At 38.7% G+C, this 5,943-nt stretch overlaps 1 protein-coding gene across 1 annotated transcript in view; it reads left to right on the forward strand.

The window, feature by feature from the left end:
- The window catches only part of LOC145994763 (cytochrome c oxidase assembly factor 1 homolog), a 329,972-nt gene that overhangs the window by 126,049 nt on the left and 197,980 nt on the right, over nucleotides 1-5,943 (forward strand). The gene's annotated exons all lie outside the window — the stretch shown is intronic.

Consider the following 5,943-nt stretch of genomic DNA (forward strand, 5'->3'; position numbering starts at 1 on the left):
GAATGTATTGCAAAGGTTCAAAAAGTGTGTTTTTACAGGCAAGGATTTTTTAATTTTATATTTTACTGCATAGTTCAATAAGACTGCAACGTGTGTGTGAATATTCACATTCTATGAGCACTTTCTTGGGAGTGTAAGACGTAATACAGGGGAGGGGTAAGGGGGCTACGGCCCTCCCTGGACAATGATTGTCTAAAACTATACGTTTCACACAGATAATTTCATTTCGCATTTATTTATGTATAAGGGCGTTGCAGTTTGCCCTGCACACTCCCCTCCCCGTGGAAAAAAAACATCCTCCGTTCGTCCATGTATGTTATTGGCGATTGGCCTTCCTTGAACAAGCTGTTCCTTTCAAATTTCCACCAAAATCGAACTTATTATATTTACTTTTCTATTTTATAAGCTAAGACAACCAAAGTGAGATGTGTTCATTCCATATGTAACTTTCTCTTCCACTGACGTATTCTTCTTCGATGCTTTATTATTGAGTTTATTGAGCAATTTTCACACTGATAGTACCCCTGGGGGCATTGGTGCATGTACATTACAAAAGACATGTTGACATCGCACATTAAGTGAATAACAATATTTTTATCGTACCATAGGCATGCAGGCGAGGAACAAATGCTGCGTCACCAAGCGTTATTTCCCTGAAGCTAGTTTTCTGGCTTGCTATTGGTCCAAACTCTAAAATATGGCATAGCTCATAGCTGTTTGTAAAAAAAAAAAACTCCCTTCCCGCGCTTGCCGGTAGTTGACATATCTAGCAGTGGCGTCTCCTGATCCTGAACTTAATGCGTTGGCAAAGAAGGAATGTCAACCCCTGCCCCTCTCATTTCTGTGAACCAATATTACAAATTTTCTACGTACCTTTTTGGTGTAAATTTGTAAATATTTAGAAAAACATTAAATTACATAAATTATTTTAAATGAAGTAAATACTTCATTTAAAATATTAATATATTTGAACGGTAAGGAGAAGCAAGGACTGTTTAAACAAGAAAATTAATGTTCAATACTTCGCCATACAATTAATTTTTAAAGCACGAGTTTGCAACCAGAGGGGTTGGTTGAACTCCCATCATCCCTACAAAAGACACCGTGGACATAAGAATGACCCGTTCATTGAAAAATCGCTAAAATGCACATTTCCGGTTTTTCCCCTTACCCTTTTCATGAAAGCAGAAAATTCGTGTAACCTCTTTGGATTGATTGATTTGTTGTTTTAAGTCCACTTTATGCACAGAAAGGCTAATCGGGACTGGACCTACAGTTTAAAATGGAATCCGAACCACTATGTGCCTCCACCGGGTATCGAACCCGGGACCCCTTGATTACAAGGCGGCGATGCTACCACTGCGCCATCCGGCAGGCCCCGTAACCTCTTTGGAGAATGAGAGAAAAACGTAGACAGTGATTTAAGATCACAAAAGAACATCTTAAGCTCTTTGTTACATTCTAACGATTGTTGCAGCACCAAAGTTCAGGACATGAACATAACAATGCATAAAAAAAGCTTTCGGATACTTTTCCAAAACTTTACTTTGAAAGCCATTCAAATGACCACTCATTACAGAAGATCCATCGTATGTCTGGGCAATTCATTTATCTCCACACTTATATTTATCCATTATTTCAGTCACGTGACTAAAAAGAGCTCCTTCAGTTTTATCGGCGCTCATGTCATGAAATCCAAGAAAACCTTTCAATGACTTTTTTCTGTGAGGTCGAAAAAAAAAGTAACACGGTTGACACCTGAGATTGATTGCTAATGTCTGATGTTTCATCGACCATGATAGCCAGAAAGTCTGTGTTTTGAATTTCATTGTAGATTTCATCTCTCAGAACATCCGAAACTGAATTTATTAAATCATTTTGAATGCCTGCCGAAGTACCGCGAAAAACTGTAGAATTTAATAAATGTTCTTTTAATGAGGGATCAAACTCGGCACTTGCAGTAAGGAATTTCATGTAATTGCCCTTATTTAGAGATGCTGCATTTTCCTCATGGCCTCGGAATGGTAGTTCTTGCTTTGCTAAATAGCAGACGGCGTTAATCATCCTCTTTAATATTTCCCTGTTCTTTTTTACTTTTTCATTGTGTAGCTCTATTTCAGCTTTTCGTTGAGTATCCAAAAGAACGTCAATTCTAGTAGGGGTGGCAAGAAAACTACTACATTTAAAGAAACTATAAAGATGCCATTCAGACTCACTGTGTTTTTTCACTGCAGTATTGAGATGATTCAAATCCGCATACCCTTGATAATTCCCAACACCTTTTTATGTCGAGAATAATAAACATGTCAAACAGTAAAATTTATTCACCACATCACACCCGCAAATTTCATAGAGTTCTTTTCGAAAATGGCTCTCAAAACCTTTTCCAGCAACATTTTTTTCTTTAACACATGTTGACATCGTGAGATTCGGACATGGTCAACCATTGTCAATCACTTGTTTCTTCTCTGAATACGAAAGCGATGAAAATGAATTATTTATATACTTTTGCACATCACTTTCACTATTCTCCATTTTAAAATAATCACATCACTTCACACCACACGTTTAAAAAATAATGCACAACAATCACGAGCAAAACAACGCTGAACGCGGGTTGAATGAAAGCCAAACCGTTGGGAACAAATACAACGCCTTGAGAAGGTAACCATGCTGGTGGGTGGCAGGGTGCGCATGCGCGGTCATCCTATGTTTTGGCAGTGGTTAGACGTTGTATTTTCTCTCCAACGTCCTGGCAATGCCTGCCTGACAACCACTGCGCGCTGCGCCGCGTTCGAAAACTACCGGGCGCTCGAAACTGACAATTAAAGAAAATCACTCAAAATCGTAATTTATAAAAGTAAAGATACTTTCTTATTTATTTCATTTTCCTTTGGCCGTTGACACACGACTTACACACCCAGAGCAATCGCCACTGATATCTAGCAGACACCACACGGCATTGCCGCTGTAGACCGAGTGAACCCAACGTTGGGCAAACCCGAAGCCAGGCTGCGCACAAGATACGCGGGAATGCACAAATTAAACATCACACTAATCGGCACCTCGCTTAAAAAAAAGCTTCTTGCAGACACAAACAAAACACATAGGAGTTAGACCACAACATGGCAACAGCGATTGCGTAAGCGCGTCTTTTCTGCTTTCCATTCGCTCCTCGCTGCCCAGCAGACGACGTTTTCCCTAGTTTCTCATTGGCACAGAAACTGTCGAGTGATTGCTTGCGCGGGAAAGCTGACAGGTTTGTAACAAACGCGGTATAGTCTTCCCCATTTCTTTCTGCCTTTGAGTCATTCCATGCCAAATCAACACAGATATGTGCAATTTTTAACCTGACCATCTCCGATTTTCATGAAATTTGGGAAGTTGAAACTATGCATCGAACTTAGTAACTATGAAAATTTTTAGTTTCGTGCGTCTTGTAATTGTTAAATTATTCAAGGTCAAAGTTAGCATAAATTGCTCTTTTTGAGCTCGCTTAGCTATACTAAATCTGCTGTAACTCCGCCCCTATTTTGCCTAGGAAGCTCAAATAAAGCTTATTGTACAGGTAATTGAACAAGCTTTCCAATGATATATAACAAGCCTTCCTTTGGATAAAAATATAATTTTGTCACGTGACCTTGACTTTTGACCTTGAATATCTCAAAACATGTCATCACCAAAAATCGTGAAAAAAATATATTTGGTCCCTCATACCACACTCTAAAACATACCAAAAAATCATTCTGGGACTGCAATGGGATCAGAAGATACAAAATAATATGTGTAACTATGTGACTGATAAAAGCCCCATTAAATGAACTATGAAGAGTCAAATGTCCCTTAACATCCCCTACAAAATGTGAAGGAGTTATCCTGGGTATGATTGGTCATAAAAGAAATAGGTTAGGCACAGGGAGATCCCTAGCCATGTGTGTCAAGCGCAGATCCGGCATATTGTTGACCGCCATATTGAATTCAACGCAAAAATTTCAAAGGAAAGGGGGTGATGTGATATATCAAATCAGGCTAGAATTTCACGAGAAATGAAGTGACGAAGGATTTTCCAACATATATTTAACCAGCAAAAATTTATTACTGCATGCTTGTAACCATTTTCTCCTTTTCGAGGTGTTAAAAACAAAGCATTGGAATGCTCCTAACGTGTCAGGAACTCGGCGATATCACGCTGACATCTTGGGACAGAAAGAAGTATACGCACCATTGCATATGATTTTAATCAGCAACATTCACCAAATACTTGAATAGTGGAGAATATTGGGAAAAGTATCTCAAACAATTACGTGATACTTCCTTTGGAATGAAAAATTCTTCAGTGACGATGCTAATTTCTATGTTCCTGGTAAAGTTAATAAAAATAATATGCAATACCTGTGATTTGCTCAGTCGAATGGTTGTTGCTGGTAAGCTAATTATGTGGTATAATGTATAACGAACGGAAATGGTTGGTCCATATTCAACAACGGAACCTTAAATGGTGAGGGCTTCTTGGATTTGTTAAGTGAACAGGTTTTTTCACCCTTGCTTACGAGATATGGCACTTTTCGAGAGTTTTGAAACAGGACAGTGTGTGACCACACTATGTAGACATTTTCGCAATTTCTTCATGGTAAATGTCTAGGTAGATTGATGGGCAGATGGGGATCTATTAAAAGGCCTGCACATTTCCCAGATCTAACATCTTAGGAGGACTTTTACCTTCAGAAACATTTGAAGAGAATGGTGCATGCACTAAAAATCCCTGATATTGACCATCTGAGAGAAGGCATAGTTGCTGCTTGCGATGTTGTTGCACATGCTACATTACCAAATGTTCTATGCGAGTGTGAGAGACGTCAACGAGTGTGCTCACAGGAACATTGACAACATTATAATGTGCATATATCGTAAGTGAAAGATATGTGTATAACTTTTTGCTGGCGTAAGATACGTTGGAAAATTCTTCGTCACTTCATTTCTCGTGAAATTCTAACCTGATTTGATATATCACATAACCCCCTTTCCTTTGAAATTTTTGCGTTGAATTCAATATGGCGGTCAACAATATGCCGGATCTGCGCTTGACACACATGGCTAGGGATCTCCCTGTGCCTAACCTATTTCTTTTATGACCAATTATACCCAGGATAACTCCTTCACATTTTGTAGGGGGTGTTAAGGGACATTTGACTCTTCATAGTTCATGTAATGGGGCTTTTATCAGTCACATAGTTACACATATTATTTTGTATCTTCTGATCCCATTGCAGTCCCAGAATGATTTTTTGGTATGTTTTAGAGTATGGTATGAGGGACCAAATATATTTTTTTCACGATTTTTGGTGATGACATGTTTTGAGATATTCAAGGTCAAAAGTCAAGGTCACGTGACAAAATTATATTTTTATCCAAAGGAAGGCTTGTTATATATCACTGGAAAGCTTGTTCAATTACCTGTACAATAAGCTTTATTTGAGCTTCCTAGGCAAAATAGGGGCGGAGTTACAGCAGATTTAGTATAGCTAAGCGAGCTCAAAAAGAGCAATTTATGCTAACTTTGACCTTGAATAATTTAACAATTACAAGACGCACGAAACTAAAAATTTTCATAGTTACTAAGTTCCATGCATAGTTTCAATTCCCCAAATTTCATGAAAATCGGAGATGGTCAGGTCAAAGGCTGTATTGATTTCGCATAGAATGACTCGTTTGACCTTTTTTTTTAATTCTGGTGTAAGCCCCCACCCCCCTTTGGGCACGCTGGAATGGCAAAATATCGCGTTCAAAAGATGATCGATTTTAACTTTTCCGCCGCTAGTTGCCCTTCATTTTCAACCGTACAAAATGCTTGCCTATGTCATGTGATTATACGACACCTCTGATTGGTTTGCACTCTGGATTGAACGAAAACCTTGAAATTCCAGTCATTGTAAATTCTGACGT

Source organism: Lepisma saccharinum, chromosome 11, assembly GCF_977018435.1.
Source record: "Lepisma saccharinum chromosome 11, izLepSacc3.1, whole genome shotgun sequence".
In the NCBI taxonomy this organism is placed as follows: Eukaryota; Metazoa; Arthropoda; class Insecta; order Zygentoma; family Lepismatidae; genus Lepisma; species Lepisma saccharinum.